The 18,410-nt window shown below is 41.7% G+C and overlaps 1 protein-coding gene across 2 annotated transcripts in view; it reads left to right on the forward strand.

Moving 5' to 3' along the window:
* Positions 1 to 11,234: 11,234 nt before the first annotated feature.
* mdm4 (MDM4 regulator of p53) overlaps positions 11,235 to 18,410 on the forward strand; it is a 28,293-nt gene continuing 21,117 nt past the window's right edge. Inside the window, exon 1 of one of the 2 annotated variants that reach the window (XM_072461881.1) lies at positions 11,235 to 11,365. The gene's annotated coding sequence lies outside the window, so the exon portion shown is untranslated. The remainder of the gene's footprint in view (positions 11,366 to 18,410) is intronic. The other variant, XM_072461880.1, reaches the window with a different exon arrangement.

An 18,410-nucleotide genomic window follows, 5' to 3' on the forward strand; every position in this document is an offset into this window, starting at 1 on the left:
CCCGTCACGTCCCGTCCCGTCTCGTCACGTCCCGTCTCGTCTCGTCACGTCCCGTTTCGTCTCGTCACGTCCCGTCTCGTCCCGTCCCGTCTCGTCCCGTCTCGTCACGTCCCGTCTCGTCCCGTCTCGTCATGTCCCGTTTCGTCTCGTCACGTCTCGTCACGTCTCGTCCCGTCCCGTCTCGTCTCGTCCCGTCCCGTCTCGTCCCATCTCGTCCCGTCACGTTTCGTCACGTCCCGTCTCGTCTCGTCACGTCCCGTTTCGTCTCGTCCCGTTTCGTCCCGTTTCGTCACGTCTCGTCTCGTCCCGTCTCATCTCGTCCCGTCTCGTCCCGTCTCATCTCGTCTCATCTCGTCCCGTCACGTTTCGTCACGTCCCGTCTCATCCCGTCCCGTCACGTTTTGTCACGTCACGTCCCATCTCGTCCCGTCTCGTCCCGTCACGTCCCGTCTCGTCCCGTCTCATCACGTCCCGTCCCGTCTCGTCACGTCCCGTCTCGTCCCGTCTTGTCCCGTCTCGTCACGTCCCGTCCCGTCTCGTCCCGTCTCGTCACGTCCCGTCTCGTCCCGTCACGTCCCGTCCCGTCTCGTCACGTCCCGTCTCGTCTCGTCACGTCCCGTTTCGTCTCGTCACGTCTCGTCACGTCTCGTCCCGTCTCGTCCCGTCTCGTCACGTCCCGTCTCGTCCCGTCTCGTCACGTCCCGTCTCGTCCCGTCACGTCCCGTCACGTTTCGTCACGTCCCATCTCGTCCCGTCTCGTCCCGTCATGTCCCGTCTCGTCCCGTCTCATCACGTCCCGTCTCGTCCCGTCCCGTCACGTCCCGTCTCGTCCCGTCTCGTCCCGTCTCGTCACGTCCCGTCTCGTCCCGTCTCGTCACGTCCCGTCTCGTCCCGTCACGTCCCGTCCCGTCTCGTCACGTCCCGTCTCGTCTCGTCACGTCCCGTTTCGTCTCGTCACGTCTCGTCCCGTCTCGTCCCGTCTCGTCCCGTCTCGTCACGTCCCGTCTCGTCCCGTCTCGTCACGTCCCGTCTCGTCCCGTCTCATCTCGTCCCGTCTCGTCCCGTCACGTCCCGTCTCGTCACGTCCCGTCTCGTCTCGTCACGTCCCGTTTCGTCTCGTCACGTCCCGTCCCGTCCCGTCTCATCTCGTCTCATCTCGTCCCGTCTCGTCACGTTTCGTCACGTCCCGTCTCATCCCGTCCCGTCACGTTTCGTCACGTCACGTCCCATCTCGTCCCGTCTCGTCCCGTCACGTCCCGTCTCGTCCCGTTTCGTCACGTCTCGTCCCGTCTCATCTCGTCCCGTCTCATCTCGTCCCGTCTCATCTCGTCCCGTCCCGTCTCATCCCGTCACGTCCCGTCACGTTTCGTCACGTCCCGTCACGTTTCGTCTCGTCCCGTCTCGTCACGTCCCGTCTCGTCCCGTCTCGTCACGTCCCGTCTCGTCCCGTCTCGTCACGTCCCGTCTCGTCCCGTCTCGTCACGTCCCGTCCCGTCTCGTCACGTCCCGTCTCGTCCCGTCTCGTCCCGTCTCGTCCCGTCTCGTCCCATCTCGTCCCGTCACGTCCCGTCTCGTCCCGTCCCGTCTCGTCCCATCTCGTCCCGTCTCGTCCCGTTTCGTCACGTTTCGTCACGTCTCGTCCCGTCTCATCTCGTCCCGTCTCGTCACGTTTCGTCACGTCCCGTCTCATCCCGTCACGTCCCGTCACGTTTCGTCACGTCACGTCCCATCTCGTCCCGTCTCGTCCCGTCACGTCCCGTCTCGTCCCGTCTCGTCACGTCCCGTCTCGTCCCGTCTCGTCACGTCCCGTCTCGTCCCGTCTCGTCATGTCCCGTTTCGTCTCGTCACGTCTCGTCACGTCTCGTCCCGTCCCGTCTCGTCCCGTCCCGTCTCGTCCCATCTCGTCCCGTCACGTTTCGTCACGTCCCGTCTCGTCTCGTCACGTCCCGTTTCGTCTCGTCCCGTTTCGTCCCGTTTCGTCACGTCTCGTCTCGTCCCGTCTCATCTCGTCCCGTCTCGTCCCGTCTCATCTCGTCTCATCTCGTCCCGTCACGTTTCGTCACGTCCCGTCTCATCCCGTCCCGTCACGTTTTGTCACGTCACGTCCCATCTCGTCCCGTCTCGTCCCGTCACGTCCCGTCTCGTCCCGTCTCATCACGTCCCGTCCCGTCTCGTCACGTCCCGTCTCGTCCCGTCTTGTCCCGTCTCGTCACGTCCCGTCCCGTCTCGTCCCGTCTCGTCTCGTCACGTCCCGTCTCGTCCCGTCACGTCCCGTCCCGTCTCGTCACGTCCCGTCTCGTCTCGTCACGTCCCGTTTCGTCTCGTCACGTCTCGTCACGTCTCGTCCCGTCTCGTCCCGTCTCGTCACGTCCCGTCTCGTCCCGTCTCGTCACGTCCCGTCTCGTCCCGTCACGTCCCGTCACGTTTCGTCACGTCCCATCTCGTCCCGTCTCGTCCCGTCACGTCCCGTCTCGTCCCGTCTCATCACGTCCCGTCTCGTCCCGTCCCGTCACGTCCCGTCTCGTCCCGTCTCGTCCCGTCTCGTCACGTCCCGTCTCGTCCCGTCTCGTCACGTCCCGTCTCGTCCCGTCACGTCCCGTCCCGTCTCGTCACGTCCCGTCTCGTCCCGTCACGTCCCGTTTCGTCTCGTCACGTCCCGTCTCGTCACGTCCCGTTTCGTCTCGTCACGTCTCGTCCCGTCTCGTCACGTCCCGTCTCGTCCCGTCACGTCCCGTCCCGTCTCGTCACGTCCCGTCTCGTCTCGTCACGTCCCGTTTCGTCTCGTCACGTCTCGTCCCGTCTCGTCCCGTCTCGTCCCGTCTCGTCACGTCCCGTCTCGTCCCGTCTCGTCACGTCCCGTCTCGTCCCGTCTCATCTCGTCCCGTCTCTCTTTTTAGAGAGTGTGAACTTGAAACACTTGAATTTTTGCCAAACACTTTTATTGTTTCTTATTTTCAGAGTGACTTCACGTCGAGTTCAACCTCCTGCTTTTCAAATGACCCGTGTTCTCGTGTTCCGGCCCGTGTTCTCGTGTTCCGGCCCGTGTTCTCGTGTTCCGGCCCGTGTTCTCGTGTTCCGGCCCGTGTTCTCGTGTTCCGGCCCGTGTTCTGGCCCGTGTTCCGGCCCGTGTTCTCGTGTTCCGGCCCGTGTTCTGGCCCGTGTTCTGGCCCGTGTTCTCGTGTTCCGGCCCGTGTTCCGGCCCGTGTTCTCGTGTTCCGGCCCGTGTTCTCGTGTTCCGGCCCGTGTTCTCGTGTTCCGGCCCGTGTTCTGGCCCGTGTTCCGGCCCGTGTTCTCGTGTTCCGGCCCGTGTTCTCGTGTTCCGGCCCGTGTTCTCGTGTTCCGGCCCGTGTTCTCGTGTTCCGGCCCGTGTTCTCGTGTTCCGGCCCGTGTTCCGGCCCGTGTTCTCGTGTTCCGGCCCGTGTTCTCGTGTTCCGGCCCGTGTTCTGGCCCGTGTTCTCGTGTTCCGGCCCGTGTTCTCGTGTTCCGGCCCGTGTTCTCGTGTTCCGGCCCGTGTTCTCGTGTTCCGGCCCGTGTTCTCGTGTTCCGGCCCGTGTTCTCGTGTTCCGGCCCGTGTTCCGGCCCGTGTTCTCGTGTTCCGGCCCGTGTTCTCGTGTTCCGGCCCGTGTTCTCGTGTTCCGGCCCGTGTTCCGGCCCGTGTTCTCGTGTTCCGGCCCGTGTTCTCGTGTTCTGGCCCGTGTTCTCGTGTTCCGGCCCGTGTTCTCGTGTTCCGGCCCGTGTTCTGGCCCGTGTTCTGGCCCGTGTTCTCGTGTTCCGGCCCGTGTTCTCGTGTTCCGGCCCGTGTTCTCGTGTTCCGGCCCGTGTTCTCGTGTTCCGGCCCGTGTTCTCGTGTTCCGGCCCGTGTTCTGGCCCGTGTTCCGGCCCGTGTTCTCGTGTTCCGGCCCGTGTTCTCGTGTTCCGGCCCGTGTTCCGGCCCGTGTTCTCGTGTTCCGGCCCGTGTTCTCGTGTTCCGGCCCGTGTTCTCGTGTTCCGGCCTGTGTTCTCGTGTTCCGGCCCGTGTTCTCGTGTTCCGGCCCGTGTTCCGGCCCGTGTTCTCGTGTTCCGGCCCGTGTTCTCGTGTTCCGGCCCGTGTTCTGGCCCGTGTTCTCGTGTTCCGGCCCGTGTTCTCGTGTTCCGGCCCGTGTTCTCGTGTTCCGGCCCGTGTTCTCGTGTTCCGGCCCGTGTTCTCGTGTTCCGGCCCGTGTTCTCGTGTTCCGGCCCGTGTTCTCGTGTTCTGGCCCGTGTTCTCGTGTTCCGGCCCGTGTTCTCGTGTTCCGGCCCGTGTTCTGGCCCGTGTTCTGGCCCGTGTTCTCGTGTTCCGGCCCGTGTTCTCGTGTTCCGGCCCGTGTTCTCGTGTTCCGGCCCGTGTTCTCGTGTTCCGGCCCGTGTTCTCGTGTTCCGGCCCGTGTTCTGGCCCGTGTTCCGGCCCGTGTTCTCGTGTTCCGGCCCGTGTTCTCGTGTTCCGGCCCGTGTTCTCGTGTTCCGGCCCGTGTTCTCGTGTTCCGGCCCGTGTTCTCGTGTTCCGGCCCGTGTTCTCGTGTTCCGGCCCGTGTTCCGGCCCGTGTTCTCGTGTTCCGGCCCGTGTTCTCGTGTTCCGGCCCGTGTTCTGGCCCGTGTTCTCGTGTTCCGGCCCGTGTTCTCGTGTTCCGGCCCGTGTTCTCGTGTTCCGGCCCGTGTTCTCGTGTTCCGGCCCGTGTTCTCGTGTTCCGGCCCGTGTTCTCGTGTTCCGGCCCGTGTTCCGGCCCGTGTTCTCGTGTTCCGGCCCGTGTTCTCGTGTTCCGGCCCGTGTTCCGGCCCGTGTTCTCGTGTTCCGGCCCGTGTTCTCGTGTTCCGGCCCGTGTTCTCGTGTTCCGGCCTGTGTTCTCGTGTTCCGGCCCGTGTTCTCGTGTTCCGGCCCGTGTTCTCGTGTTCCGGCCCGTGTTCCGGCCCGTGTTCTCGTGTTCCGGCCCGTGTTCTCGTGTTCCGGCCCGTGTTCCGGCCCGTGTTCTCGTGTTCCGGCCCGTGTTCTCGTGTTCCGGCCCGTGTTCTCGTGTTCCGGCCCGTGTTCTCGTGTTCCGGCCCGTGTTCTGGCCCGTGTTCCGGCCCGTGTTCTCGTGTTCCGGCCCGTGTTCTCGTGTTCCGGCCCGTGTTCTCGTGTTCCGGCCCGTGTTCTCGTGTTCCGGCCCGTGTTCTCGTGTTCCGGCCCATAGCAGTGAGAATATGTACAATCACAAAGAAAGTGTGATTATTAGAACTATTTGAATGTTCTCAAAATGATAACCAGACAATAACATATTGTATCGCGCGATGGGACTCATTATATTTGGATAAATCACTGATAAATACACAATTATGTGCAATATTCCTTTCAGAAAGTGTTAAAACATCAGGATTGTTCAATGCTGTACATGAAAAGTCCTGTAACTTATACTTCTGATGCTTCTAAATGCAAATATCAGATCCACTAATGACATTTGTATCAAGTACTGTGTTGTGTATAATCATTAATTCAGACGATTTGCATCTCAAATACATATTTAGGATTAAAACGCACAAATTTAGGTGGGAAAATGTAGCTAATTGGAATCTTGTGCTAAATACTTGTGTAGGATTCATTGGCGTTTAAGTATCAGACTAAAGTCGTATTCATGTGTCAAATATTATTTTAATTACACTGATATTTGCATCAAGAACCATTAGAACAGAAGTGTGTCGATCTCTCACTGATGTGTGGCCTTTGTTTTCTGTTTCAAACGTGAGGGGCGGGGCTAAAGAGGCGTGAGGGGAGGGGCCAAAGAGGCGTGAGGGGCGGGGCCAAAGAGGCGTGAGGGGCGGGGCTAAAGAGGCGTGAGGGGCGGGGCTAAAGAGGCGTGAGGGGCGGGGCTAAAGAGGCGTGAGGGGAGGGGCCAAAGAGGCGTGAGGGGCGGGGCCAAAGAGGCGTGAGGGGCGGGGCTAAAGAAGCGTGAGGGGAGGGGCTAAAGAGGCGACGGACCTGCTCCCATAAAGTCCTCTTGTGCTCTTCAGGTGAGAACGGCTCCTTTGAAGACGATACTCTATAAGATAAGATATTCCTTTATTGTCCCACATGGGGAAATTTCATTGTTGCAACACAGGTAGATCCAGAGGTAGATCCAGAAGAACAGATCACTTATAGGAAGTCTGAAAAACACTTTCAGTAGAAGATCTCCTATAAATAAATAAAAACTCCCATAGACAAATAAATAAATAAATAAATACCATTGCATGTGATCATGACAGTAATTGCACATGAATATGTGTCACGACAGCACATAGATTGCACATGAATTGCACAGTAATTCCAACAGCAATTGCACATATGACAGAATTGCACATCAGTATTAGGTTAGGTCAGTATTACGAGTGTTCAGTACTAACAGTTTTTGTTATTAAGTCTGACAGCAGCAGGAAGGAAAGACCTACGGAACCTTTCCTTCACACATCGAGGGTGGATCAGTCTCTCACTGAAGCTGCTCTCCAGAGCGGACAGAGTGTCCTGCAGGGGACAGAGTGTCCTGCAGGGGACAGAGTGTCCTGCAGGGGGTGACACTCATGGTCCAGCATAGATGTGAATCTAGCCAGGACCCTCCTGTCCCCCACCTCCTGCACCGAGTCCAGAGCACAGCCCAGGACGGAGCTGGACTTCTTGATGACTCTGTCCAGCCTCTTCCTCTCCCTCTCTGTGATGCTGCTGCTCCAGCAGGCCACACCTACAGGAGCTGATGCCACCACAGAGTCAGAGAAGGTCTTCAGGAGCAGCCCTGTCACTCCAAAAGACCTGAGTCTCCTCAGGAGGTAGAGCCGACTCTGGCTCCTCCTGTACAGTGCGTCTGTGTTATGAGTCCAGTCCAGTTTGTGGTTCAGATGAACACCAGGTACTTGTATGAGTCACTCTCTGAATGTCCCGTCCCTGGATGTTCACTGGTGAGGGGGCAATGGGGTGGCGTCTGCGGAAATCCACCACCATCTCCTTGGTCTTCCCCGCGTTGATGAGGAGGTGGTTCCGCTGACACCAGTCCACAAAGTCCTGCGCCAGTCCTGTGAGAAGCTGGTCTTGTGCAGGACGTGTGAAGGTCGTGTGCAGGACGTGTGCAGGATGTTTGAAGGTCGTGTGCAGGATGTTTGAAGGTTGTGTGCAAGGACGTGTGAAGGTCGTGTGCAAGGACGTGTGAAGGTCGTGTGCAAGGACGTGTGAAGGTCGTGTGCAGGACGTGTGAAGGTCGTGTGCAGGACGTGTGAAGGTCGTGTGCAGGACGTGTGAAGGTCGTGTGCAGGACGTGTGCAGGTCCTGTGCAGGACGTGTGAAGGTCATGTGCAGGACGTGTGAAGGGCGTGTGAAGGTTGTGTGCAGGACGTGTGCAGGTCCTGTGCAGGACGTGTGAAGGTCGTGTGCAGGACATGTGAAGGTCGTGTGCAAGGACGTGTGAAGGTCGTGTGCAGGACGTGAAGGTCGTGTGCAGGACGTGTGCAGGTCCTGTGCAGGACGTGTGAAGGTCATGTGCAGGACGTGTGAAGGTCGTGTGCAGTGCGTGTGAAGGTTGTGTGCAGGACGTGTGCAGGTCCTGTGCAGGACGTGTGAAGGTCGTGTGCAGGACATGTGAAGGTCGTGTGCAAGGACGTGTGAAGGTCGTGTGCAGGACGTGTGAAGGTCGTGTGCAGGACGTGAAGGTCGTGTGCAGGACGTGAAGGTCGTGTGCAGGACGTGTGAAGGTCGTGTGCAGGTCGTGTGCAGGACGTGTGAAGGTCGTGTGCAGGACGTGTGAAGGACGTTTGCACTGTAACTACAGATCTGTGAAGAGTTTCTGTCAATTCTTATCTTAGACATTATGTTAAGCTTTTATTCTGAAAAGTTGGGGCCATGAGTTTTTGACTTTCCATTTGTTCTTGTTTCACTCGTTTGTTGTAAAAAGTTGGACCTGAGGTGAACTTCTCTGCATTAAATAGTTTTGTAACATGTTATTGAATGGAAATATTTCATCAGAATTAAAACTTCTCTTTTACAACCAAAGTGTGCGAGTCATTTAAGACGTGCCCCAAACCAATCGTGCAAAAAGTGTTTCATATTTTATAACTTTAGCGTTTCTGACAATTACTCATAGCTGAAAGTATTATTTTGAACACTTTATTGAACAAAAACAATACTTAATAGATGTCAAGTTTCCCAAAGGAGACTTGGGATCAATTATATTTTTAACTCAATTTACTAACAGTATTCTAAGGATCACCTTAGATCTATGAAACACCGCAGTAGATCTAAAACAGCCGCATTTTAGCTAACGTGGCCTTAAATAATGTTTAAATCTGTTCATAATGCTGCTTCAGTCATAGTTTAATAATGTTTAAATGCTGCTTCAGTCATAGTTTAATAATGTTTAAATGCTGCTTCAGTCATAGTTTAATAATGTTTAAATGCTGCTTCAGTCATAGTTTAATAATGTTTAAATGCTGCTTCTGTCATAGTTTAATAATGTTTAAATGCTGCTTCAGTCATAGTTTAATAATGTTTAAATGCTGCTTCAGTCATAGTTTAATAATGTTTAAATGCTGCTTCAGTCATAGTTTAATAATGTTTAAATGCTGCTTCTGTCATAGTTTAATAATGTTTAAATGCTGCTTCAGTCATAGTTTAATAATGTTTAAATGCTGCTTCTGTCATAGTTTAATAATGTTTAAATGCTGCTTCTGTCATAGTTTAATAATGTTTAAATGCTGCTTCTGTCATAGTTTAATAATGTTTAAATGCTGCTTCAGTCATAGTTTAATAATGTTTAAATGCTGCTTCAGTCATAGTTTAATAATGTTTAAATGCTGCTTCAGTCATAGTTTAATAATGTTTAAATGCTGCTTCAGTCATAGTTTAATAATGTTTAAATGCTGCTTCTGTCATAGTTTAATAATGTTTAAATGCTGCTTCTGTCATAGTTTAATAATGTTTAAATGCTGCTTCAGTCATAGTTTAATGTTTAAATGCTGCTTCTGTCATAGTTTAATAATGTTTAAATGCTGCTTCTGTCATAGTTTAATAATGTTTAAATGCTGCTTCAGTCATAGTTTAATAATGTTTAAATGCTGCTTCTGTCATAGTTTAATAATGTTTAAATGCTGCTTCAGTCATAGTTTAATAATGTTTAAATGCTGCTTCTGTCATAGTTTAATAATGTTTAAATGCTGCTTCTGTCATAGTTTAATAATGTTTAAATGCTGCTTCTGTCATAGTTTAATAATGTTTAAATGCTGCTTCAGTCATAGTTTAATAATGTTTAAATGCTGCTTCAGTCATAGTTTAATAATGTTTAAATGCTGCTTCAGTCATAGTTTAATAATGTTTAAATGCTGCTTCAGTCATAGTTTAATGTTTAAATGCTGCTTCTGTCATAGTTTAATAATGTTTAAATGCTGCTTCTGTCATAGTTTAATAATGTTTAAATGCTGCTTCAGTCATAGTTTAATAATGTTTAAATGCTGCTTCAGTCATAGTTTAATAATGTTTAAATGCTGCTTCTGTCATAGTTTAATAATGTTTAAATGCTGCTTCAGTCATAGTTTAATAATGTTTAAATGCTGCTTCTGTCATAGTTTAATAATGTTTAAATGCTGCTTCAGTCATAGTTTAATAATGTTTAAATGCTGCTTCTGTCATAGTTTAATAATGTTTAAATGCTGCTTCAGTCATAGTTTAATAATGTTTAAATGCTGCTTCTGTCATAGTTTAATAATGTTTAAATGCTGCTTCAGTCATAGTTTAATGTTTAAATGCTGCTTCTGTCATAGTTTAATAATGTTTAAATGCTGCTTCTGTCATAGTTTAATAATGTTTAAATGCTGCTTCAGTCATAGTTTAATGTTTAAATGCTGCTTCAGTCATAGTTTAATAATGTTTAAATGCTGCTTCTGTCATAGTTTAATAATGTTTAAATGCTGCTTCAGTCATAGTTTAATGTTTAAATGCTGCTTCAGTCATAGTTTAATGTTTAAATGCTGCTTCTGTCATAGTTTAATAATGTTTAAATGCTGCTTCTGTCATAGTTTAATAATGTTTAAATGCTGCTTCTGTCATAGTTTAATAATGTTTAAATGCTGCTTCTGTCATAGTTTAATAATGTTTAAATGCTGCTTCAGTCATAGTTTAATAATGTTTAAATGCTGCTTCTGTCATAGTTTAATAATGTTTAAATGCTGCTTCAGTCATAGTTTAATAATGTTTAAATGCTGCTTCTGTCATAGTTTAATAATGTTTAAATGCTGCTTCAGTCATAGTTTAATAATGTTTAAATGCTGCTTCTGTCATAGTTTAATAATGTTTAAATGCTGCTTCAGTCATAGTTTAATAATGTTTAAATGCTGCTTCTGTCATAGTTTAATAATGTTTAAATGCTGCTTCAGTCATAGTTTAATAATGTTTAAATGCTGCTTCAGTCATAGTTTAATGTTTAAATGCTGCTTCTGTCATAGTTTAATAATGTTTAAATGCTGCTTCAGTCATAGTTTAATAATGTTTAAATGCTGCTTCTGTCATAGTTTAATAATGTTTAAATGCTGCTTCAGTCATAGTTTAATGTTTAAATGCTGCTTCAGTCATAGTTTAATAATGTTTAAATGCTGCTTCAGTCATAGTTTAATAATGTTTAAATGCTGCTTCTGTCATAGTTTAATAATGTTTAAATGCTGCTTCAGTCATAGTTTAATAATGTTTAAATGCTGCTTCTGTCATAGTTTAATAATGTTTAAATGCTGCTTCTGTCATAGTTTAATAATGTTTAAATGCTGCTTCAGTCATAGTTTAATGTTTAAATGCTGCTTCTGTCATAGTTTAATAATGTTTAAATGCTGCTTCTGTCATAGTTTAATAATGTTTAAATGCTGCTTCAGTCATAGTTTAATGTTTAAATGCTGCTTCAGTCATAGTTTAATAATGTTTAAATGCTGCTTCTGTCATAGTTTAATAATGTTTAAATGCTGCTTCAGTCATAGTTTAATGTTTAAATGCTGCTTCAGTCATAGTTTAATGTTTAAATGCTGCTTCTGTCATAGTTTAATAATGTTTAAATGCTGCTTCAGTCATAGTTTAATGTTTAAATGCTGCTTCTGTCATAGTTTCTTTAATCATGTTTTAATCATGTTTTTATGCTGCTTTTGTCCTGTCTCCGTGAGTTCTGTTGTCACGTGACCTGCTGCACGTGACCAGCAGGTGGCGCTGCTCTCTAACTTCTTCCGGAAGTTTCTTTTTGAATCTGAAGCTAGCTGCATGGCTAGCTGTTATTAGCACTACGTGACTGCAAATGTCAATAGTTTGTCTTTTACACTTTTTTATGTAATATTTAGCCTTTGCTATATTCATCAGGGCAACGATGTAGCGCATCACGACATTACGGTGAGGTCACGTGTCCATTAAAGACAAACGTTTTCTTTAGTGTCATTTCTGTTCGTCTTTGGTGATGCTAACCATGCTAACCCGTTAGCCTTTTCCACTTGACACGTTTGATACTTTAGCATCTTATTCTTTATTCATGACCTAAAAACTGTCACACAAGTGTTCTCATAACGAGGTTTATGTGTTTAGTTCTTTATTACGTGTTTAGTTCTTTATTACGTGTTTAGTCTTCATTACGTGTTTAGTTCTTCATTACGTGTTTAGTTCTTTATTACGTGTTTAGTTCTTTATTACGTGTTTAGTTCTTTATTACGTGTTTAGTCTTCATTACGTGTTTAGTTCTTTATTACGTGTTTAGTTCTTTATTACGTGTTTAGTTCTTTATTACGTGTTTAGTCTTCATTACGTGTTTAGTTCTTTATTACGTGTTTAGTCTTCATTACGTGTTTAGTTCTTTATTACGTGTTTAGTTCTTTATTACGTGTTTAGTTCTTTATTACGTGTTTAGTTCTTCATTACGTGTTTAGTTCTTTATTACGTGTTTAGTCTTCATTACATGTTTAGTTCTTTATTACGTGTTTAGTCTTCATTACGTGTTTAGTTCTTTATTACGTGTTTAGTCTTCATTACGTGTTTAGTTCTTTATTACGTGTTTAGTTCTTTATTACGTGTTTAGTCTTCATTACGTGTTTAGTTCTTTATTACGTGTTTAGTCTTCATTACGTGTTTAGTTCTTTATTACGTGTTTAGTTCTTTATTACGTGTTTAGTTCTTTATTACGTGTTTAGTTCTTTATTACGTGTTTAGTTCTTTATTACGTGTTTAGTCTTCATTACATGTTTAGTTCTTTATTACGTGTTTAGTTCTTTATTACGTGTTTAGTTCTTTATTACGTGTTTAGTCTTCATTACGTGTTTAGTTCTTTATTACGTGTTTAGTTCTTTATTACGTGTTTAGTTCTTTATTACGTGTTTAGTCTTCATTACGTGTTTAGTTCTTTATTACGTGTTTAGTCTTCATTACATGTTTAGTTCTTTATTACGTGTTTAGTTCTTTATTACATGTTTAGTTCTTTATTACGTGTTTAGTCTTCATTACGTGTTTAGTCTTCATTATGTGTTTAGTTCTTTATTACGTGTTTAGTTCTTTATTACGTGTTTAGTTCTTTATTACGTGTTTAGTTCTTTATTACGTGTTTAGTCTTCATTACGTGTTTAGTTCTTTATTACGTGTTTAGTTCTTTATTACGTGTTTAGTCTTCATTACGTGTTTAGTTCTTTATTACGTGTTTAGTTCTTTATTACGTGTTTAGTTCTTTATTACGTGTTTAGTTCTTTATTACGTGTTTAGTCTTCATTACGTGTTTAGTTCTTTATTACGTGTTTAGTTCTTTATTACGTGTTTAGTTCTTTATTACGTGTTTAGTTCTTTATTACGTGTTTAGTTCTTTATTACGTGTTTAGTCTTCATTACGTGTTTAGTTCTTTATTACGTGTTTAGTTCTTTATTACGTGTTTAGTTCTTTATTACGTGTTTAGTTCTTTATTACGTGTTTAGTCTTCATTACGTGTTTAGTTCTTTATTACGTGTTTAGTTCTTTATTACGTGTTTAGTTCTTTATTACGTGTTTAGTTCTTTATTACGTGTTTAGTCTTCATTACGTGTTTAGTCTTCATTACGTGTTTAGTTCTTTATTACGTGTTTAGTTCTTTATTACGTGTTTAGTTCTTTATTACGTGTTTAGTTCTTTATTACGTGTTTAGTTCTTTATTACGTGTTTAGTTCTTTATTACGTGTTTAGTCTTCATTACGTGTTTAGTTCTTTATTACGTGTTTAGTTCTTTATTACGTGTTTAGTTCTTTATTACGTGTTTAGTTCTTTATTACGTGTTTAGTCTTCATTACGTGTTTAGTTCTTTATTACGTGTTTAGTTCTTTATTACGTGTTTAGTCTTCATTACGTGTTTAGTTCTTTATTACGTGTTTAGTTCTTTATTACGTGTTTAGTTCTTTATTACGTGTTTAGTTCTTTATTACGTGTTTAGTCTTCATTACGTGTTTAGTTCTTTATTACGTGTTTAGTTCTTTATTACGTGTTTAGTTCTTTATTACGTGTTTAGTTCTTTATTACGTGTTTAGTTCTTTATTACGTGTTTAGTCTTCATTACGTGTTTAGTCTTCATTACGTGTTTAGTCTTCATTACGTGTTTAGTTCTTTATTACGTGTTTAGTTCTTTATTACGTGTTTAGTTCTTTATTACGTGTTTAGTCTTCATTACGTGTTTAGTTCTTTATTACGTGTTTAGTCTTCATTACGTGTTTAGTTCTTTATTACGTGTTTAGTTCTTTATTACGTGTTTAGTCTTCATTACGTGTTTAGTTCTTTATTACGTGTTTAGTTCTTTATTACGTGTTTAGTTCTTTATTACGTGTTTAGTTCTTTATTACGTGTTTAGTTCTTTATTACGTGTTTAGTTCTTTATTACGTGTTTAGTTCTTCATTACGTGTTTAGTTCTTTATTACGTGTTTAGTTCTTTATTACGTGTTTAGTCTTCATTACGTGTTTAGTTCTTTATTACGTGTTTAGTTCTTTATTACGTGTTTAGTTCTTTATTACGTGTTTAGTTCTTTATTACGTGTTTAGTTCTTTATTACGTGTTTAGTTCTTTATTACGTGTTTAGTCTTCATTACGTGTTTAGTTCTTTATTACGTGTTTAGTTCTTTATTACGTGTTTAGTTCTTTATTACGTGTTTAGTTCTTTATTACGTGTTTAGTCTTCATTACGTGTTTAGTTCTTTATTACGTGTTTAGTTCTTTATTACGTGTTTAGTCTTCATTACGTGTTTAGTTCTTTATTACGTGTTTAGTTCTTTATTACGTGTTTAGTTCTTTATTACGTGTTTAGTCTTCATTACGTGTTTAGTTCTTTATTACGTGTTTAGTTCTTTATTACGTGTTTAGTTCTTTATTACGTGTTTAGTTCTTTATTACGTGTTTAGTTCTTTATTACGTGTTTAGTTCTTTATTACGTGTTTAGTTCTTTATTACGTGTTTAGTCTTCATTACGTGTTTAGTTCTTTATTACGTGTTTAGTCTTCATTACGTGTTTAGTTCTTTATTACGTGTTTAGTTCTTTATTACGTGTTTAGTTCTTTATTACGTGTTTAGTTCTTTATTACGTGTTTAGTCTTCATTACGTGTTTAGTCTTCATTACGTGTTTAGTTCTTTATTACGTGTTTAGTTCTTTATTACGTGTTTAGTCTTCATTACGTGTTTAGTTCTTTATTACGTGTTTAGTTCTTTATTACGTGTTTAGTTCTTTATTACGTGTTTAGTCTTCATTACGTGTTTAGTCTTCATTACGTGTTTAGTTCTTTATTACGTGTTTAGTTCTTTATTACGTGTTTAGTCTTCATTACGTGTTTAGTTCTTTATTACGTGTTTAGTTCTTTATTACGTGTTTAGTCTTCATTACGTGTTTAGTTCTTTATTACGTGTTTAGTTCTTTATTACGTGTTTAGTTCTTCATTACGTGTTTAGTTCTTTATTACGTGTTTAGTCTTCATTACGTGTTTAGTTCTTTATTACGTGTTTAGTCTTCATTACGTGTTTAGTTCTTTATTACGTGTTTAGTTCTTTATTACGTGTTTAGTTCTTTATTACGTGTTTAGTTCTTTATTACGTGTTTAGTCTTCATTACGTGTTTAGTTCTTTATTACGTGTTTAGTCTTCATTACGTGTTTAGTTCTTTATTACGTGTTTAGTTCTTTATTACGTGTTTAGTTCTTTATTACGTGTTTAGTTCTTTATTACGTGTTTAGTTCTTTATTACGTGTTTAGTTCTTTATTACGTGTTTAGTTCTTTATTACGTGTTTAGTTCTTTATTACGTGTTTAGTTCTTTATTACGTGTTTAGTCTTCATTACGTGTTTAGTTCTTTATTACGTGTTTAGTTCTTTATTACGTGTTTAGTTCTTTATTACGTGTTTAGTTCTTTATTACGTGTTTAGTTCTTTATTACGTGTTTAGTCTTCATTACGTGTTTAGTTCTTTATTACGTGTTTAGTTCTTTATTACGTGTTTAGTCTTCATTACGTGTTTAGTTCTTTATTACGTGTTTAGTTCTTTATTACGTGTTTAGTTCTTTATTACGTGTTTAGTTCTTTATTACGTGTTTAGTTCTTTATTACGTGTTTAGTTCTTTATTACGTGTTTAGTTCTTTATTACGTGTTTAGTTCTTTATTACGTGTTTAGTTCTTTATTACGTGTTTAGTCTTCATTACGTGTTTAGTTCTTTATTACGTGTTTAGTTCTTTATTACGTGTTTAGTTCTTTATTACGTGTTTAGTTCTTTATTACGTGTTTAGTCTTCATTACGTGTTTAGTTCTTTATTACGTGTTTAGTTCTTTATTACGTTCTTTATTACGTGTTTAGTTCTTTATTACGTGTTTAGTTCTTTATTACGTGTTTAGTTCTTTATTACGTGTTTAGTTCTTTATTACGTGTTTAGTTCTTTATTACGTGTTTAGTTCTTTATTACGTGTTTAGTCTTCATTACGTGTTTAGTTCTTTATTACGTGTTTAGTTCTTTAGTTCTTTATTACGTGTTTAGTTCTTTATTACGTGTTTAGTCTTCATTACGTGTTTAGTTCTTTATTACGTGTTTAGTTCTTTATTACGTGTTTAGTTCTTTATTACGTGTTTAGTTCTTTATTACGTGTTTAGTTCTTTATTACGTGTTTAGTTCTTTATTACGTGTTTAGTTCTTCATTACGTGTTTAGTTCTTTATTACGTGTTTAGTTCTTTATTACGTGTTTAGTTCTTTATTACGTGTTTAGTTCTTTATTACGTGTTTAGTCTTCATTACGTGTTTAGTTCTTTATTACGTGTTTAGTTCTTTATTACGTGTTTAGTTCTTTATTACGTGTTTAGTTCTTTATTACGTGTTTAGTCTTCATTACGTGTTTAGTTCTTTATTACGTGTTTAGTTCTTTATTACGTGTTTAGTTCTTTATTACGTGTTTAGTCTTCATTACGTGTTTAGTTCTTTATTACGTGTTTAGTTCTTTATTACGTGTTTAGTTCTTTATTACGTGTTTAGTTCTTTATTACGTGTTTAGTCTTCATTACGTGTTTAGTTCTTTATTACGTGTTTAGTCTTCATTACGTGTTTAGTTCTTTATTACGTGTTTAGTTCTTTATTACGTGTTTAGTCTTCATTACGTGTTTAGTTCTTTATTACGTGTTTAGTTCTTTATTACGTGTTTAGTTCTTTATTACGTGTTTAGTTCTTTATTACGTGTTTAGTTCTTTATTACGTGTTTAGTCTTCATTACGTGTTTAGTTCTTTATTACGTGTTTAGTTCTTTATTACGTGTTTAGTTCTTTATTACGTGTTTAGTTCTTTATTACGTGTTTAGTTCTTTATTACGTGTTTAGTCTTCATTACGTGTTTAGTTCTTTATTACGTGTTTAGTTCTTTATTACGTGTTTAGTTCTTTATTACGTGTTTAGTCTTCATTACGTGTTTAGTTCTTTATTACGTGTTTAGTTCTTTATTACGTTCTTTATTACGTGTTTAGTTCTTTATTACGTGTTTAGTTCTTTATTACGTGTTTAGTTCTTTATTACGTGTTTAGTTCTTTATTACGTGTTTAGTTCTTTATTACGTGTTTAGTTCTTTATTACGTGTTTAGTTCTTTATTACGTGTTTAGTCTTCATTACGTGTTTAGTTCTTTATTACGTGTTTAGTTCTTTATTACGTGTTTAGTTCTTTATTACGTGTTTAGTTCTTTATTACGTGTTTAGTCTTCATTACGTGTTTAGTTCTTTATTACGTGTTTAGTTCTTTATTACGTGTTTAGTTCTTTATTACGTGTTTAGTTCTTTATTACGTGTTTAGTCTTCATTACGTGTTTAGTTCTTTATTACGTGTTTAGTCTTCATTACGTGTTTAGTTCTTTATTACGTGTTTAGTTCTTTATTACGTGTTTAGTTCTTTATTACGTGTTTAGTTCTTTATTACGTGTTTAGTTCTTTATTACGTGTTTAGTTCTTTATTACGTGTTTAGTTCTTTATTACGTGTTTAGTTCTTTATTACGTGTTTAGTCTTCATTACGTGTTTAGTTCTTTATTACGTGTTTAGTTCTTTATTACGTGTTTAGTTCTTTATTACGTGTTTAGTTCTTTATTACGTGTTTAGTTCTTTATTATGTGTTTAGTCTTCATTACGTGTTTAGTTCTTTATTACGTGTTTAGTTCTTTATTACGTGTTTAGTTCTTTATTACGTGTTTAGTTCTTTATTACGTGTTTAGTTCTTTATTACGTTCTTTATTACGTTCTTTATTACGTGTTTAGTTCTTTATTACGTGTTTAGTTCTTTATTACGTGTTTAGTTCTTTATTACGTGTTTAGTTCTTTATTACGTGTTTAGTTCTTTATTACGTGTTTAGTTCTTTATTACGTGTTTAGTTCTTTATTACGTGTTTAGTTCTTTATTACGTGTTTAGTTCTTTATTACGTGTTTAGTTCTTCATTACGTGTTTAGTTCTTTATTACGTGTTTAGTTCTTTATTACGTGTTTAGTTCTTTATTACGTGTTTAGTTCTTTATTACGTGTTTAGTTCTTTATTACGTGTTTAGTTCTTTATTACGTGTTTAGTTCTTTATTACGTGTTTAGTCTTCATTACGTGTTTAGTTCTTTATTACGTGTTTAGTTCTTTATTACGTGTTTAGTTCTTTATTACGTGTTTAGTTCTTTATTACGTGTTTAGTCTTCATTACGTGTTTAGTTCTTTATTACGTGTTTAGTTCTTTATTACGTGTTTAGTTCTTTATTACGTGTTTAGTTCTTTATTACGTGTTTAGTTCTTTATTACGTGAGCTCTGATGAAGATATGAAAATACTGCTCCTCGTTTTGTTTCTATTGCACAAACACGTGAACTTAATGACGTAATGTATGCAGTTTTAGTGTTAATTGCGTCATGAATATGTCATGAATATGTCATGAATATGTCATGAATATGTCATGAAT

This window comes from Eucyclogobius newberryi, unplaced genomic scaffold, assembly GCF_026437365.1.
Source record: "Eucyclogobius newberryi isolate DKJ021-1_F unplaced genomic scaffold, fEucNew1.0.hap1 SCAF_33, whole genome shotgun sequence".
NCBI classification, from domain to species: Eukaryota; Metazoa; Chordata; class Actinopteri; order Gobiiformes; family Gobiidae; genus Eucyclogobius; species Eucyclogobius newberryi.